Source organism: Pleurodeles waltl, unplaced genomic scaffold, assembly GCF_031143425.1.
Source record: "Pleurodeles waltl isolate 20211129_DDA unplaced genomic scaffold, aPleWal1.hap1.20221129 scaffold_39, whole genome shotgun sequence".
Lineage (NCBI taxonomy): Eukaryota > Metazoa > Chordata > Amphibia > Caudata > Salamandridae > Pleurodeles > Pleurodeles waltl.
Genome location: NW_027150097.1, coordinates 6,241,355 through 6,258,378, shown reverse-complemented (window position 1 = coordinate 6,258,378; position 17,024 = coordinate 6,241,355). Strand labels below are relative to the sequence as shown.

General features: G+C 46.0%; 5 non-coding genes across 5 annotated transcripts; all 5 read right to left on the bottom strand.

Annotated features, from left to right (window-relative positions):
* Positions 1-2,850: 2,850 nt before the first annotated feature.
* TRNAL-UAG (transfer RNA leucine (anticodon UAG)) lies at positions 2,851-2,933 on the bottom strand. Its single transcript has one exon. It is a non-coding gene; the product is annotated as a tRNA-Leu (tRNA).
* A 3,561-nt stretch (positions 2,934-6,494) lies between these two features.
* Positions 6,495-6,577, bottom strand: TRNAL-UAG (transfer RNA leucine (anticodon UAG)). The gene has a single exon. It is a non-coding gene; the product is annotated as a tRNA-Leu (tRNA).
* A 3,562-nt stretch (positions 6,578-10,139) lies between these two features.
* On the bottom strand, positions 10,140-10,222 carry TRNAL-CAG (transfer RNA leucine (anticodon CAG)). The gene has a single exon. It is a non-coding gene; the product is annotated as a tRNA-Leu (tRNA).
* A 4,773-nt stretch (positions 10,223-14,995) lies between these two features.
* TRNAL-CAG (transfer RNA leucine (anticodon CAG)) lies at positions 14,996-15,078 on the bottom strand. Its single transcript has one exon. It is a non-coding gene; the product is annotated as a tRNA-Leu (tRNA).
* A 1,123-nt stretch (positions 15,079-16,201) lies between these two features.
* TRNAL-CAG (transfer RNA leucine (anticodon CAG)) lies at positions 16,202-16,284 on the bottom strand. The gene has a single exon. It is a non-coding gene; the product is annotated as a tRNA-Leu (tRNA).
* Positions 16,285-17,024: the final 740 nt, after the last annotated feature.

Genomic DNA, 17,024 nt, shown 5'->3' with positions numbered 1-17,024 from the left:
ACTCTATATTATTCTCTGTGTATTTATTAAAACTTATCTGTGAAACAGGCACTATGTGTGCACGATGCAACACACCCCTCCCATGCCCAGAATACAGAAGTTAAAAACCAGCTGTGATTGGGACGCAGGGGACCCTGGTGCCACTGAACCTTCTGCACTGTGAACCTGCTGAACTATGGACAGCTGTGCTTTTGATATGTAGGGTCGAAACCTTTATCTCGGCCCCTCTATCACCATTTGTTGAAGATGCTGTGATTTCCTGCTTTACCGATTTACTGCGATTTAGCCAACTTCAGGCAATTAGTGCAAGCAACGGACAATAGATCTTATCGATAATTTACAGAAACTGTTGCCATTGTTTTTGATAAGGGTGCTTGGAAAAAAAAGTCCAAAAAGGTTACCACCTCGCTAAGACACTTGTCAGAAGAGGGGTTTGAACCCACGTCTCCAAGGGAGACTGTGACCTGAATGCAGCACCTTAGACCACCTGGCCATCCTGACACTCTTGACACCAGAGTGATGGCTCAATTTCCAGCTTATAAACCAAAATGAGTGCCATGTACTGAGTGAATGTTATTTAATGTCCTCTGTATTTTCAATTCCAGACCTTCCTGCTCAGGGAAACAGTGGGATCTGAAGCTGATGAAGGAGACAGGATGGACCATCCTGACAGTGGACCCTGTGGTGACTGCTACTAATTCTCAATCATCTACTACATGGGGTGTGGACTTGCAGAATTTTGAGCCAGTGCATATGGCCGGTGGTGACTGCTACTAATTCTCAATCATCTACTACAGGGGGTGTGGACATGCAGAATTTGGAGCCAGTTCAAGATTCAGATCAGGAGGTGCCTGGCTCCATACCAATCAACTCAGTGCCTCTGAGACAAGGACTTGAACGGTACAGTTTGAGTCCTCGACCGCCATGCTCAACGCGGCTGCAAGGATTCGGGGTGGATTGACTGAATGTGGTATTTATTGTTGTGTACTATTCTTGTATACTGGATTAGTATAGTATCTTTTTTTTGAGCAGCTATGTTTGTTTTGTATTGGTTAAGGAGAAATGTTGTGTTCGTCATGGGCACGCCCATGATGCACACCAAGGGAGGTAGGGAGTGTTAGTCTCCCCCGAGTTTTGGAGTTGGATGGTAGGTGCGGTGATGTGGAATCGGAGAGAATAAAAGGTAGGGGAAGGTGTTCCTCGTGGCCAAAGACTCCATATTATTCTTTGTGTATTTATTAAAACTTCTCTGCAAAACAGGCACTGTGTGTGCACGACGCAACAACCCCACCCCTCCCATCCCCTGAATACAGAAGTTAAAAACCAGCTCTGATTGGGACGCAGGGGACCCTGGTGCCACTGAACCTTCTGCACTGTGAACCTGCTGAACTATTGACAGCTGCGCTTTTGATATGTAGGGTCGAAACCTTTATCTCGGCCCCTCTATCACGATTTGTTGAAGATGCTGTGATTTCCTGCTTTACCGATTTACTGCGATTTAGCCAACTTCAGGCAATTAGTGCAAGCAACGGAAAATAGATCTTATCGATAATTTACAGAAACTGTTGACATTGTTTTTGATACGGTGCTTGGGGAAAAAAAAGTCCAAAAATGTATCCACCTCGCAAAATACACTTGTCAGAAGTGGGATTTGAACCCACACCTCCAAGGGAGGCTGTGACCTGAACGCAGCGCCTTAGACCACTCGGCCATCCTGACACTCTTCACACCTCCCTCATGGCTCAATTTCGAGCGTATAAACCAAAATGAGTGCCATGTACTGAGTGAATGTTGTTTAATGTCCTCTGTATTTTCAATTCCAGACCTTCCTGCTCAGGGAAACAGTGGGATCTGAAGCTGATGAAGGAGAGAGGATGGATCATCCTGACAGTGAATCCGGTGGTGACTGCTACTAATTCTCAATCATCGACTACATGGGGTGTGGACATGCAGAAGTTTGAGCCAGTGCACATGGCCGGTGGTGACTGCTACTAATTCTCAATCATCTACTACAAGGGGTGTGGACATGCAGAATTTGGAGCCAGTTCAAGATTCAGATCAGGAGGTGCCTGGCTCCATACCAATCAACTCAGTGCCTCTGAGACAAGGACTTGAACGGTACAGTTTGAGTCCTCGACCGCCATGCTCAACGCGGCTGCAAGGATTCGGGGTGGATTGACTGAATGTGGCATTTCTTGTAGTGTACTATTCTTGTATACTGGATTAGTATAGTATCTTTTTTTTGAGCAGCTATGTTTGTTTTGTATTGGTTAAGGAGAAATGTTGTGTTCGTCATGGGCACGCCTATGATGCACACCAAGGGAGGTAGGGAGTGTTAGTCTCCCCCGAGTTTTGGAGTTGGATTGTAGGCGCTGTGACGTGGAACCGGAGAGAATAAAAGGTCAGGGAAGGTGTTCCTCGTGGCCAATGACTCTATATTATTCTCTGTGTATTTATAAAAACTTATCTGCGAAACAGGCACCGTGTGTGCACGATGCAACACACCCCTCCCATGCCCTGAATACAGAAGTTAAAAACCAGCTGTTATTGGGACGCAGGGGACCCTGGTGCCACTGAACCTTCTGCACTGTGAACCTGCTGAACTATTGACAGCTGCGCTCTTGATATGTAGGGTCGAAACCTTTATCTCTGCCCCTCTATCACGATTTGTTGAAGATGCTGTGATTTCCCGCTTTACCGATTTACTGCGATTTAGCCAACTTCAGGAAATTAGTGCAAGCAACGGACAATAGATCTTATCGATAATTTACAGAAACTGTTGACATTGTTTTTGATACGGGTGCTTGGAAAAAAAAAGTCCAAAAATGTATCCACCTCGCAAAAGACACTTGTCAGAAGTGGGATTCGAACCCACGACTCCAAAGGAGACTGCGACCTAAACGCAGCGCCTTAGACCACTCGGCCATCCTGACACTCTTGACACTGCACTGATGGCTCAATTTCCAGCTTATAAACCAAAATGAGTGCCTTGTACTGAGTGAATGTTGTTTAATGTCCTCTGTATTTTCAATTCCAGACCTTCCTGCTCAGGGAAACAGTGGGATCTGAAGCTGATGAAGGAGAGAGGATGGATCATCCTGACAGTGGATCCGGTGGTGACTGCTACTAATTCTCAATCATCTACTACATGGGGTGTGGACATGCTGAATTTTGAGCCAGTGCACATGGCCGGTGGTGACTGCTACTAATTCTCAATCATCTACTACAGGGGGTGTGGACATGCAGAATTTGGAGCCAGTTCAAGATTCAGATCAGGAGGTGCCTGGCTCCATACCAATCAACTCAGTGCCTCTGCGACAAGGACTTAACCGGTACAGTTTGAGTCCTCGACCGCCATGCTCAACGCGGCTGCAAGGATTCGGGGTGGATTGACTGAATGTGGCATTTCTTGTTGTGTACTATTCTTGTATACTGGTTTAGTATAGTATCTTTTTTTTGAGCAGCTATGTTTGTTTTGTATTGGTTAAGGAGAAATGTTGTGTTCGTCATGGGCACGCCTATGATGCACACCAATGGAGGTAGGGAGTGTTAGTCTCCCCCGAGTTTTGGAGTTGGATGGTAGGCGCGGTGACGTGGAACCGGAGAGAATAAAAGGTCAGGGAAGGTGTTCCTCGTGGCCAATGACTCTATATTATTCTCTGTGTATTTATTCAAACTTATCTGTGAAACAGGCACTATGTGTGCACGATGCAACACACCCCTCCCATGCCCAGAATACAGAAGTTAAAAACCAGCTGTGATTGGGACGCAGGGGACCCTGGTGCCACTGAACCTTCTGCACTGTGAACCTGCTGAACTATGGACAGCTGTGCTTTTGATATGTAGGGTCGAAACCTTTATCTCGGCCCCTCTATCACCATTTGTTGAAGATGCTGTGATTTCCTGCTTTACCGATTTACTGCGATTTAGCCAACTTCAGGCAATTAGTGCAAGCAACGGACAATAGATCTTATCGATAATTTACAGAAACTGTTGCCATTGTTTTTGATAAGGGTGCTTGGAAAAAAAAGTCCAAAAAGGTATCCACCTCTCGAAGACACTTGTCAGAAGAGGGGTTTGAACCCACGTCTCCAAGGGAGACTGTGACCTGAATGCAGCACCTTAGACCACCTGGCCATCCTGACACTCTTGACACCAGAGTGATGGCTCAATTTCCAGCTTATAAACCAAAATGAGTGCCATGTACTGAGTGAATGTTATTTAATGTCCTCTGTATTTTCAATTCCAGACCTTCCTGCTCAGGGAAACAGTGGGATCTGAAGCTGATGAAGGAGACAGGATGGACCATCCTGACAGTGGACCCTGTGGTGACTGCTACTAATTCTCAATCATCTACTACATGGGGTGTGGACTTGCAGAATTTTGTGCCAGTGCATATGGCCGGTGGTGACTGCTACTAATTCTCAATCATCTACTACAGGGGGTGTGGACATGCAGAATTTGGAGCCAGTTCAAGATTCAGATCAGGAGGTGCCTGGCTCCATACCAATCAACTCAGTGCCTCTGAGACAAGGACTTGAACGATACAGTTTGAGTCCTCGACCGCCATGCTCAACGCGGCTGCAAGGATTCGGGGTGGATTGACTGAATGTGGTATTTATTGTTGTGTACTATTCTTGTATACTGGATTAGTATAGTATCTTTTTTTTGAGCAGCTATGTTTGTTTTGTATTGGTTAAGGAGAAATGTTGTGTTCGTCATGGGCACGCCCATGATGCACACCAAGGGAGGTAGGGAGTGTTAGTCTCCCCCGAGTTTTGGAGTTGGATGGTAGGTGCGGTGATGTGGAATCGGAGAGAATAAAAGGTAGGGGAAGGTGTTCCTCGTGGCCAAAGACTCCATATTATTCTTTGTGTATTTATTAAAACTTCTCTGCAAAACAGGCACTGTGTGTGCACGACGCAACAACCCCACCCCTCCCATCCCCTGAATACAGAAGTTAAAAACCAGCTCTGATTGGGACGCAGGGGACCCTGGTGCCACTGAACCTTCTGCACTGTGAACCTGCTGAACTATTGACAGCTGCGCTTTTGATATGTAGCGTCGAAACCTTTATCTCGGCCCCTCTATCACGATTTGTTGAAGATGCTGTGATTTCCTGCTTTACCGATTTACTGCGATTTAGCCAACTTCAGGCAATTAGTGCAAGCAACGGAAAATAGATCTTATCGATAATTTACAGAAACTGTTGACATTGTTTTTGATACGGTGCTTGGGAAAAAAAAAGTCCAAAAATGTATCCACCTCGCAAAATACACTTGTCAGAAGTGGGATTTGAACCCACACCTCCAAGGGAGGGTGCGACCTGAACGCAGCGCCTTAGACCACTCGGCCATCCTGACACTCTTCACACCTCCCTCATGGCTCAATTTCGAGCGTATAAACCAAAATGAGTGCCATGTACTGAGTGAATGTTGTTTAATGTCCTCTGTATTTTCAATTCCAGACCTTCCTGCTCAGGGAAACAGTGGGATCTGAAGCTGATGAAGGAGAGAGGATGGATCATCCTGACAGTGAATCCGGTGGTGACTGCTACTAATTCTCAATCATCGACTACATGGGGTGTGGACATGCAGAAGTTTGAGCCAGTGCACATGGCCGGTGGTGACTGCTACTAATTCTCAATCATCTACTACAAGGGGTGTGGACATGCAGAATTTGGAGCCAGTTCAAGATTCAGATCAGGAGGTGCCTGGCTCCATACCAATCAACTCAGTGCCTCTGAGACAAGGACTTGAACGGTACAGTTTGAGTCCTCGACCGCCATGCTCAACGCGGCTGCAAGGATTCGGGGTGGATTGACTGAATGTGGCATTTCTTGTTGTGTACTATTCTTGTATACTGGATTAGTATAGTATCTTTTTTTTGAGCAGCTATGTTTGTTTTGTATTGGTTAAGGAGAAATGTTGTGTTCGTCATGGGCACGCCTATGATGCACACCAAGGGAGGTAGGGAGTGTTAGTCTCCCCCGAGTTTTGGAGTTGGATTGTAGGCGCTGTGACGTGGAACCGGAGAGAATAAAAGGTCAGGGAAGGTGTTCCTCGTGGCCAATGACTCTATATTATTCTCTGTGTATTTATAAAAACTTATCTGCGAAACAGGCACCGTGTGTGCACGATGCAACACACCCCTCCCATGCCCTGAATACAGAAGTTAAAAACCAGCTGTGATTGGGACGCAGGGGACCCTGGTGCCACTGAACCTTCTGCACTGTGAACCTGCTGAACTATTGACAGCTGCGCTCTTGATATGTAGGGTCGAAACCTTTATCTCTGCCCCTCTATCACGATTTGTTGAAGATGCTGTGATTTCCCGCTTTACCGATTTACTGCGATTTAGCCAACTTCAGGAAATTAGTGCAAGCAATGGACAATAGATCTTATCGATAATTTACAGAAACTGTTGACATTGTTTTTGATACGGGTGCTTGGAAAAAAAAAGTCCAAAAATGTATCCACCTCGCAAAAGACACTTGTCAGAAGTGGGATTCGAACCCACGCCTCCAAAGGAGACTGCGACCTAAACGCAGCGCCTTAGACCACTCGGCCATCCTGACACTCTTGACACTGCACTGATGGCTCAATTTCCAGCTTATAAACCAAAATGAGTGCCTTGTACTGAGTGAATGTTGTTTAATGTCCTCTGTATTTTCAATTCCAGACCTTCCTGCTCAGGGAAACAGTGGGATCTGAAGCTGATGAAGGAGAGAGGATGGATCATCCTGACAGTGGATCCGGTGGTGACTGCTACTAATTCTCAATCATCTACTACATGGGGTGTGGACATGCTGAATTTTGAGCCAGTGCACATGGCCGGTGGTGACTGCTACTAATTCTCAATCATCTACTACAGGGGGTGTGGACATGCAGAATTTGGAGCCAGTTCAAGATTCAGATCAGGAGGTGCCTGGCTCCATACCAATCAACTCAGTGCCTCTGCGACAAGGACTTGAACGGTACAGTTTGAGTCCTCGACCGCCATGCTCAACGCGGCTGCAAGGATTCGGGGTGGATTGACTGAATGTGGCATTTCTTGTTGTGTACTATTCTTGTATACTGGTTTAGTATAGTATCTTTTTTTTGAGCAGCTATGTTTGTTTTGTATTGGTTAAGGAGAAATGTTGTGTTCGTCATGGGCACGCCTATGATGCACACCAAGGGAGGTAGGGAGTGTTATTCTCCCCCGAGTTTTGGAGTTGGATGGTAGGCGCGGTGACGTGGAACCGGAGAGAATAAAAGGTCAGGGAAGGTGTTCCTCGTGGCCAATGACTCTATATTATTCTCTGTGTATTTATTCAAACTTATCTGTGAAACAGGCACTGTGTGTGCACGATGCAACACACCCCTCCCATGCCCTGAATACAGAAGTTAAAAACCAGCTGTGATTGGGATGCAGGGGACCCTGGTGCCACTGAACCTTCTGCACTGTGAACCTGCTGAACTATTGACAGCTGTGCTTTTGATATGTAGGGTCGAAACCTTTATCTCGGCCCCTCTATCACGATTTGTTGAAGATGCTGTGATTTCCTGCTTTACCGATTTACTGCGATTTAGCCAACTTCAGGCAATTAGTGCAAGCAACGGACAATAGATCTTATCGATAATTTACAGAAACCGTTGACATTGTTTTTGATAAGGGTGCTTGGAAAAAAAAAGTCCAAAAATGTATCCACCTCGCAAAAGACACTTGTCAGAAGAGGGGTTTGCACCCACGTCTCCAAGGGAGACTGTGACCTGAATGCAGCACCTTAGACCACCCGGCCATCCTGACACTCTTGACACCAGACTGATGGATCAATTTCCAGCTTATAAACCAAAATGAGTGCCATGTACTGAGTGAATGTTATTTAATGTCCTCTGTATTTTCAATTCCAGACCTTCCTGCTCAGGGAAACAGTGGGATCTGAAGCTGATGAAGGAGAGAGGATGGATCATCCTGACAGTGGAACCTGTGGTGACTGCTACTAATTCTCAATCATCTACTACATGGGGTGTGGATTTGCAGAATTTTGAGCCAGTGCATATGGCCGGTGGTGACTGCTACTAATTCTCAATCATCTACTACAGGGGGTGTGGACATGCAGAATTTGGAGCCAGTTCAAGATTCAGATCAGGAGGTGCCAGGCTCCATACCAATCAACTCAGTGCCTCTGAGACAAGGACTTGAACGGTACAGTTTGAGTCCTCGACCGCCATGCTCAACGCGGCTGCAAGGATTCGGGGTGGATTGACTGAATGTGGTATTTATTGTTGTGTACTATTCTTGTATACTGGATTAGTATAGTATCTTTTTTTTGAGCAGCTATGTTTGTTTTGTATTGGTTAAGGAGAAATGTTGTGTTCGTCATGGGCACGCCCATGATGCACACCAAGGGAGGTAGGGAGTGTTAGTCTCCCCCGAGTTTTGGAGTTGGATGGTAGGTGCGGTGATGTGGAATCGGAGAGAATAAAAGGTAGGGGAAGGTGTTCCTCGTGGCTAAAGACTCCATATTATTCTTTGTGTATTTATTAAAACTTCTCTGCAAAACAGGCACTGTGTGTGCACAACGCAACACCCCCACCCCTCCCATCCCCTGAATACAGAAGTTAAAAACCAGCTGTGATTGGGACGCAGGGGACCCTGGTGCCACTGAACCTTTTGCACTGTGAACCTGCTTTACTATTGACAGCTGCGCTTTTGATATGTAGGGTCGAAACCTTTATCTCGGCCCCTCTATCACGATTTGTTGAAGATGCTGTGATTTCCTGCTTTAACGATTTACTGCGATTTAGCCAACTTCAGGCAATTAGTGCAAGCAATGGAAAATAGATCTTATCGATAATTTACAGAAACTGTTGACATTGTTTTTGATACGGTGCTTGGGAAAAAAAAGTCCAAAAATGTATCCACCTCGCAAAATACACTTGTCAGAAGTGGGATTTGAACCCACACCTCCAAGGGAGGCTGTGACCTGAACGCAGCGCCTTAGACCACTCGGCCATCCTGACACTCTTCACACCTCCCTCATTTCTCAATTTCGAGCGTATAAACCAAAATGAGTGCCATGTACTGAGTGAATGTTGTTTAATGTCCTCTGTATTTTCAATTCCAGACCTTCCTGCTCAGGGAAACAGTGGGATCTGAAGCTGATGAAGGAGAGAGGATGGATCATCCTGACAGTGAATCCGGTGGTGACTGCTACTAATTCTCAATCATCGACTACATGGGGTGTGGACATGCAGAAGTTTGAGCCAGTGCACATGGCCGGTGGTGACTGCTACTAATTCTCAATCATCTACTACAAGGGGTGTGGACATGCAGAATTTGGAGCCAGTTCAAGATTCAGATCAGGAGGTGCCTGGCTCCATACCAATCAACTCAGTGCCTCTGAGACAAGGACTTGAATGGTACAGTTTGAGTCCTCGACCGCCATGCTCAACGCGGCTGCAAGGATTCGGGGTGGATTGACTGAATGTGGCATTTCTTGTTGTGTACTATTCTTGTATACTGGATTAGTATAGTATCTTTTTTTTGAGCAGCTATGTTTGTTTTGTATTGGTTAAGGAGAAATGTTGTGTTCGTCATGGGCACGCCTATGATGCACACCAAGGGAGGTAGGGAGTGTTAGTCTCCCCCGAGTTTTGGAGTTGGATTGTAGGCGCGGTGACGTGGAACCGGAGAGAATAAAAGATCAGGGAAGGTGTTCCTCGTGGCCAATGACTCTATATTATTCTCTGTGTATTTATAAAAACTTATCTGCGAAACAGGCACCGTGTGTGCACGATGCAACACACCCCTCCCATACTCTGAATACAGAAGTTAAAAACCAGCTGTGATTGGGACGCAGGGGACCCTGGTGCCACTGAACCTTCTGCACTGTGAACCTGCTGAACTATTGACAGCTGCGCTCTTGATATGTAGGGTCGAAACCTTTATCTCTGCCCCTCTATCACGATTTGTTGAAGATGCTGTGATTTCCCGCTTTACCGATTTACTGCGATTTAGCCAACTTCAGGAAATTAGTGCAAGCAACGGACAATAGATCTTATCGATAATTTACAGAAACTGTTGACATTGTTTTTGATACGGGTGCTTGGAAAAAAAAAGTCCAAAAATGTATCCACCTCGCAAAAGACACTTGTCAGAAGTGGGATTCGAACCCACGCCTCCAAAGGAGACTGCGATCTGAACGCAGCGCCTTAGACCACTCGGCCATCCTGACACTCTTGACACTGCACTGATGGCTCAATTTCCAGCTTATAAACCAAAATGAGTGCCATGTACTGAGTGAATGTTGTTTAATGTCCTCTGTATTTTCAATTCCAGACCTTCCTGCTCAGGGAAACAGTGGGATCTGAAGCTGATGAAGGAGAGAGGATGGATCATCCTGACAGTGGAACCTGTGGTGACTGTTACTAATTCTCAATCATCTACTACATGGGGTGTGGACATGCTGAATTTTGAGCCAGTGCACATGGCCGGTGGTGACTGCTACTAATTCTCAATCATCTACTACAGGGGGTGTGGACATGCAGAATTTGGAGCCAGTTCAAGATTCAGATCAGGAGGTGCCTGGCTCCATACCAATCAACTCAGTGCCTCTGCGACAAGGACTTGAACGGTACAGTTTGAGTCCTCGACCGCCATGCTCAAGGTGGCTGCAAGGATTCGGGGTGGATTGACTGAATGTGGCATTTCTTGTTGTGTACTATTCTTGTATACTGGTTTAGTATAGTATCTTTTTTTTTAGCAGCTATGTTTGTTTTGTATTGGTTAAGGAGAAATGTTGTGTTCGTCATGGGCACGCCTATGATGCACACCAATGGAGGTAGGGAGTGTTAGTCTCCCCCGAGTTTTGGAGTTGGATGGTAGGCGCGGTGACGTGGAACCGGAGAGAATAAAAGGTCAGGGAAGGTGTTCCTCGTGGCCAATGACTCTATATTATTCTCTGTGTATTTATTAAAACTTATCTGTGAAACAGGCACTATGTGTGCACGATGCAACACACCCCTCCCATGCCCAGAATACAGAAGTTAAAAACCAGCTGTGATTGGGACGCAGGGGACCCTGGTGCCACTGAACCTTCTGCACTGTGAACCTGCTGAACTATGGACAGCTGTGCTTTTGATATGTAGGGTCGAAACCTTTATCTCGGCCCCTCTATCACCATTTGTTGAAGATGCTGTGATTTCCTGCTTTACCGATTTACTGCGATTTAGCCAACTTCAGGCAATTAGTGCAAGCAACGGACAATAGATCTTATCGATAATTTACAGAAACTGTTGCCATTGTTTTTGATAAGGGTGCTTGGAAAAAAAAGTCCAAAAAGGTATCCACCTCGCGAAGACACTTGTCAGAAGAGGGGTTTGAACCCACGTCTCCAAGGGAGACTGTGACCTGAATGCAGCACCTTAGACCACCTGGCCATCCTGACACTCTTGACACCAGAGTGATGGCTCAATTTCCAGCTTATAAACCAAAATGAGTGCCATGTACTGAGTGAATGTTATTTAATGTCCTCTGTATTTTCAATTCCAGACCTTCCTGCTCAGGCAAACAGTGGGATCTGAAGCTGATGAAGGAGACAGGATGGACCATCCTGACAGTGGACCCTGTGGTGACTGCTACTAATTCTCAATCATCTACTACATGGGGTGTGGACTTGCAGAATTTTGAGCCAGTGCATATGGCCGGTGGTGACTGCTACTAATTCTCAATCATCTACTACAGGGGGTGTGGACATGCAGAATTTGGAGCCAGTTCAAGATTCAGATCAGGAGGTGCCTGGCTCCATACCAATCAACTCAGTGCCTCTGAGACAAGGACTTGAACGGTACAGTTTGAGTCCTCGACCGCCATGCTCAACGCGGCTGCAAGGATTCGGGGTGGATTGACTGAATGTGGTATTTATTGTTGTGTACTATTCTTGTATACTGGATTAGTATAGTATCTTTTTTTTGAGCAGCTATGTTTGTTTTGTATTGGTTAAGGAGAAATGTTGTGTTCGTCATGGGCACGCCCATGATGCACACCAAGGGAGGTAGGGAGTGTTAGTCTCCCCCGAGTTTTGGAGTTGGATGGTAGGTGCGGTGATGTGGAATCGGAGAGAATAAAAGGTAGGGGAAGGTGTTCCTCGTGGCCAAAGACTCCATATTATTCTTTGTGTATTTATTAAAACTTCTCTGCAAAACAGGCACTGTGTGTGCACGACGCAACAACCCCACCCCTCCCATCCCCTGAATACAGAAGTTAAAAACCAGCTCTGGGACGCAGGGGACCCTGGTGCCACTGAACCTTCTGCACTGTGAACCTGCTGAACTATTGACAGCTGCGCTTTTGATATGTAGGGTCGAAACCTTTATCTCGGCCCCTCTATCACGATTTGTTGAAGATGCTGTGATTTCCCGCTTTACCGATTTACTGCGATTTAGCCAACTTCAGGAAATTAGTGCAAGCAACGGACAATAGATCTTATCGATAATTTACAGAAACTGTTGACATTGTTTTTGATACGGGTGCTTGGAAAAAAAAAGTCCAAAAATGTATCCACCTCGCAAAAGACACTTGTCAGAAGAGGGGTTTGCACCCACGTCTCCAAGGGAGACTGTGACCTGAATGCAGCACCTTAGACCACCCGGCCATCCTGACACTCTTGACACCAGACTGATGGATCAATTTCCAGCTTATAAACCAAAATGAGTGCCATGTACTGAGTGAATGTTATTTAATGTCCTCTGTATTTTCAATTCCAGACCTTCCTGCTCAGGGAAACAGTGGGATCTGAAGCTGATGAAGGAGAGAGGATGGATCATCCTGACAGTGGAACCTGTGGTGACTGCTACTAATTCTCAATCATCTACTACATGGGGTGTGGATTTGCAGAATTTTGAGCCAGTGCACATGGCCGGTGGTGACTGCTACTAATTCTCAATCATCTACTACAGGGGGTGTGGACATGCAGAATTTGGAGCCAGTTCAAGATTCAGATCAGGAGGTGCCTGGCTCCATACCAATCAACTCAGTGCCTCTGAGACAAGGACTTGAACGGTACAGTTTGAGTCCTCGACCGCCATGCTCAAGGTGGCTGCAAGGATTCGGGGTGGATTGACTGAATGTGGCATTTCTTGTTGTGAACTATTCTTGTATACTGGTTTAGTATAGTATCTTTTTTTTTAGCAGCTATGTTTGTTTTGTATTGGTTAAGGAGAAATGTTGTGTTCGTCATGGGCACGCCTATGATGCACACCAATGGAGGTAGGGAGTGTTAGTCTCCCCCGAGTTTTGGAGTTGGATGGTAGGCGCGGTGACGTGGAACCGGAGAGAATAAAAGGTCAGGGAAGGTGTTCCTCGTGGCCAATGACTCTATATTATTCTCTGTGTATTTATTAAAACTTATCTGTGAAACAGGCACTATGTGTGCACGATGCAACACACCCCTCCCATGCCCAGAATACAGAAGTTAAAAACCAGCTGTGATTGGGACGCAGGGGACCCTGGTGCCACTGAACCTTCTGCACTGTGAACCTGCTGAACTATGGACAGCTGTGCTTTTGATATGTAGGGTCGAAACCTTTATCTCGGCCCCTCTATCACCATTTGTTGAAGATGCTGTGATTTCCTGCTTTACCGATTTACTGCGATTTAGCCAACTTCAGGCAATTAGTGCAAGCAACGGACAATAGATCTTATCGATAATTTACAGAAACTGTTGCCATTGTTTTTGATAAGGGTGCTTGGAAAAAAAAGTCCAAAAAAGTATCCACCTCGCGAAGACACTTGTCAGAAGAGGGGTTTGAACCCACGTCTCCAAGGGAGACTGTGACCTGAATGCAGCACCTTAGACCACCTGGCCATCCTGACACTCTTGACACCAGAGTGATGGCTCAATTTCCAGCTTATAAACCAAAATGAGTGCCATGTACTGAGTGAATGTTATTTAATGTCCTCTGTATTTTCAATTCCAGACCTTCCTGCTCAGGGAAACAGTGGGATCTGAAGCTGATGAAGGAGACAGGATGGACCATCCTGACAGTGGACCCTGTGGTGACTGCTACTAATTCTCAATCATCTACTACATGGGGTGTGGACTTGCAGAATTTTGAGCCAGTGCATATGGCCGGTGGTGACTGCTACTAATTCTCAATCATCTACTACAGGGGGTGTGGACATGCAGAATTTGGAGCCAGTTCAAGATTCAGATCAGGAGGTGCCTGGCTCCATACCAATCAACTCAGTGCCTCTGAGACAAGGACTTGAACGGTACAGTTTGAGTCCTCGACCGCCATGCTCAACGCGGCTGCAAGGATTCGGGGTGGATTGACTGAATGTGGTATTTATTGTTGTGTACTATTCTTGTATACTGGATTAGTATAGTATCTTTTTTTTGAGCAGCTATGTTTGTTTTGTATTGGTTAAGGAGAAATGTTGTGTTCGTCATGGGCACGCCCATGATGCACACCAAGGGAGGTAGGGAGTGTTAGTCTCCCCCGAGTTTTGGAGTTGGATGGTAGGTGCGGTGATGTGGAATCGGAGAGAATAAAAGGTAGGGGAAGGTGTTCCTCGTGGCCAAAGACTCCATATTATTCTTTGTGTATTTATTAAAACTTCTCTGCAAAACAGGCACTGTGTGTGCACGACGCAACAACCCCACCCCTCCCATCCCCTGAATACAGAAGTTAAAAACCAGCTCTGATTGGGACGCAGGGGACCCTGGTGCCACTGAACCTTCTGCACTGTGAACCTGCTGAACTATTGACAGCTGCGCTTTTGATATGTAGGGTCGAAACCTTTATCTCGGCCCCTCTATCACGATTTGTTGAAGATGCTGTGATTTCCTGCTTTACCGATTTACTGCGATTTAGCCAACTTCAGGCAATTAGTGCAAGCAACGGAAAATAGATCTTATCGATAATTTACAGAAACTGTTGACATTGTTTTTGATACGGTGCTTGGGAAAAAAAAAGTCCAAAAATGTATCCACCTCGCAAAATACACTTGTCAGAAGTGGGATTCAAACCCACGCCTCCATAGGAGACTGCGACCTGAACGCAGCACCTTAGACCACTCGGCCATCCTGACACACTTGACACTGCACTGATGGCTCAATTTCCAGCTTATAAACCAAAATGAGTGCCATGTACTGAGTGAATGTTGTTTAATGTCCTCTGTATTTTCAATTCCAGACCTTCCTGCTCAGGGAAACAGTGGGATCTGAAGCTGATGAAGGAGAGAGGATGGATCATCCTGACAGTGGATTCGGTGGTGACTGCTACTAATTCTCAATCATCTACTACATGGGGTGTGGACATGCTGAATTTTGAGCCAGTGCACATGGCCGGTGGTGACTGCTACTAATTCTCAATCATCTACTACAGGGGGTGTGGACATGCAGAATTTGGAGCCAGTTCAAGATTCAGATCAGGAGGTGCCTGGCTCCATACCAATCAACTCAGTGCCTCTGAGACAAGGACTTGAACGGTACAGTTTGAGTCCTCGACCGCCATGCTCAACGCGGCTGCAAGGATTCGGGGTGGATTGACTGAATGTGGCATTTCTTGTTGTGTACTATTCTTGTATACTGGTTTAGTATAGTATCTTTTTTTTGAGCAGCTATGTTTGTTTTGTATTGGTTAAGGAGAAATGTTGTGTTCGTCATGGGCACGCCTATGATGCACACCAAGGGAGGTAGGGAGTGTTAGTCTCCCCCGAGTTTTGGAGTTGGATGGTAGGCGCGGTGACGTGGAACCGGAGAGAATAAAAGGTCAGGGAAGGTGTTCCTCGTGGCCAATGACTCTATATTATTCTCTGTGTATTTATTAAAACTTATCTGCGAAACAGGCACCGTGTGTGCACGATGCAACACACCCCTCCCATGCCCTGAATACAGAAGTTAAAAACCAGCTGTGATTGGGACGCAGGGGACCCTGGTGCCACTGAACCTTCTGCGCTGTGAACCTGCTGAACTATTGACAGCTGCGCTCTTGATATGTAGGGTCGAAACCTTTATCTCTGCCCCTCTATCACGATTTGTTGAAGATGCTGTGATTTCCCGCTTTCCTGCGATTTAGCCAACTTCAGGAAATTAGTGCAAGCAACGGACAATAGATCTTATCGATAATTTACAGAAACTGTTGACATTGTTTTTGATACGGGTGCTTGGAAAAAAAAAGTCCAAAAATGTATCCACCTCGCAAAAGACACTTGTCTGAAGTGGGATTCGAACCCACGCCTCCAAAGGAGACTGCGATCTGAACGCAGCGCCTTAGACCACTCAGCCATCCTGACACTCTTGACACTGCACTGATGGCTCAATTTCCAGCTTATAAACCAAAATGAGTGCCATGTACTGAGTGAATGTTGTTTAATGTCCTCTGTATTTTCAATTCCAGACCTTCCTGCTCAGGGAAACAGTGGGATCTGAAGCTGATGAAGGAGAGAGGATGGATCATCCTGACAGTGGATCCGGTGGTGACTGCTACTAATTCTCAATCATCTACTACATGGGGTGTGGACTTGCAGAATTTTGAGCCAGTGCATATGGCCGGTGGTGACTGCTACTAATTCTCAATCATCTACTACAGGGGGTGTGGACATGCAGAATTTGGAGCCAGTTCAAGATTCAGATCAGGAGGTGCCTGGCTCCATACCAATCAACTCAGTGCCTCTGAGACAAGGACTTGAACGGTACAGTTTGAGTCCTCGACCGCCATGCTCAACGCGGCTGCAAGGATTCGGGGTGGATTGACTGAATGTGGTATTTATTGTTGTGTACTATTCTTGTATACTGGATTAGTATAGTATCTTTTTTTTGAGCAGCTATGTTTGTTTTGTATTGGTTAAGGAGAAATGTTGTGTTCGTCATGGGCACGCCCATGATGCACACCAAGGGAGGTAGGGAGTGTTAGTCTCCCCCGAGTTTTGGAGTTGGATGGTAGGTGCGGTGATGTGGAATCGGAGAGAATAAAAGGTAGGGGAAGGTGTTCCTCGTGGCCAAAGACTCCATATTATTCTTTGTGTATTTATTA